Source organism: Cyprinodon tularosa, unplaced genomic scaffold, assembly GCF_016077235.1.
Source record: "Cyprinodon tularosa strain WSP-4 unplaced genomic scaffold, ASM1607723v1 ctg326, whole genome shotgun sequence".
In the NCBI taxonomy this organism is placed as follows: domain Eukaryota; kingdom Metazoa; phylum Chordata; class Actinopteri; order Cyprinodontiformes; family Cyprinodontidae; genus Cyprinodon; species Cyprinodon tularosa.
The window spans coordinates 60,155-61,722 of record NW_024039037.1 but is presented as its reverse complement, the minus strand read 5'-3'; positions in this window follow the sequence as shown (position 1 = coordinate 61,722).

Sequence of the window (1,568 nt, the reverse complement as noted above, 5' to 3'; positions counted from 1 at the left end):
ATGCATGGGCACAAGATTGGGCAAGTTTATTTGTATGTGTTTAGGAAGGGAGGGAGCACAAATCTCTTCACCACCCTACCCCCAGCCAACAGCACACTTCTTTTAGTCTGATGCCCTGGATGGAGCTTGGCCATGATTACACTGACAATTCAAAGGCACGCACGGGAGAGAAAAAAATAACCTTCTGCCAGAGTGTTTTTTCTTGTTGTGTTATGGAAATTAGATTTTCTATCTCACTTCATTCTCTATACTTCACTATCTCCTTGCCGAGAATAGGTCTGTCTCGTCTGTTAACATTAACTCGTTTCTAAGTGCTGTTCTCAATACCCAAGTTGAATTTTACCATCTTAAAAAGCACCAACAATTAAATTTTCCTACATAAATTGACGCCCCTCTAAAGTGACAGTTCTCTTATTAATCAGACTTTTATGTTGTCTAGATAGCAGACTATCAAACCTGCTTTTGGAAGATAATTTCTATTAAAATTACTGTCTACTTAGCTTTTGTTGCAGTACCATAATTTCACACTTCAGAAATTTTGAAAACCAAGCCTTTCATTTGAGTATTCACATTTGAAAATAATTAACTTTTACCAAATTACTGATGCCTTAACTAATGGCATCGTAGGTAGTAATATTTTCTGCAACCCTGGTTGTTTTTAACAGGGTGGTAATCAGTCTTCTCTTGGAGCATTTCAAGTTAACAAAGATTAAATGATGTCCTATACTCTTTTCAACTCACTGCTAACACTTTGTGATTAAACTTACATTATATTGCCAAAACTACTAAAGAACTCCTCCAAATGACTGAATTCAGATATATAAAACCCAACACCCAGTCATCCAGGCTCATACTTTAAACATTAATGAGAGAATGGATCACTCACTGAATGAAATATCTGGCACTGTGATGGGGTGCCACTTTGTTTTTCATTATAATAAAATGGATACTATTGGGAAGAGAAAATTGTCCAGGGTAATTCTTGGTGGAGGAGGCATTTTCATTGTACTGTGTTTTTCAGTTCAGCTTGTCCTACTCTGGCAGAATCTTTTATTCTTCATTCTCACAGACATCATCCCCTTTGCCTCCTCTGTCGCTGTGATGCAAAACCTATGACACACAGTGACTATGTCATGATTCTGCCCTTTCTGGACTTTTTTGTTTTGTTTAAGTTTTCTTTTTGGGTTCTCAGTTATGCTTTATTTGATGTTATTCTGTGTTTGTCAAGATTTATATTATTTTTGAATTCTTAGTTTTAGTCTCCTTTGTAGGTTCTTTCCGTTATCCCTTTCAGCATTTATGATTTTATGTATTCTTTGGTCTACTTCTAGTTGAAGTCATTAGTTTTATTTCCTTTAACTTTATTTAAGTTATTTCCTAGTGACAGTTAGATCCAGTTAAGAAATGGAAATATCATGAGAGCTGTACAAAATGAAATTTCGTTTTGTATACCAAATTACAATAAAGGTTGTCTAAGTCTAACTCAGTATTCCCTGGTTATTCTTTGTTGCACCCTAGTGTCCCTTTTCTTTCTCCTTAGCTCCTTTTTTTTTCTCATGTCCACACCT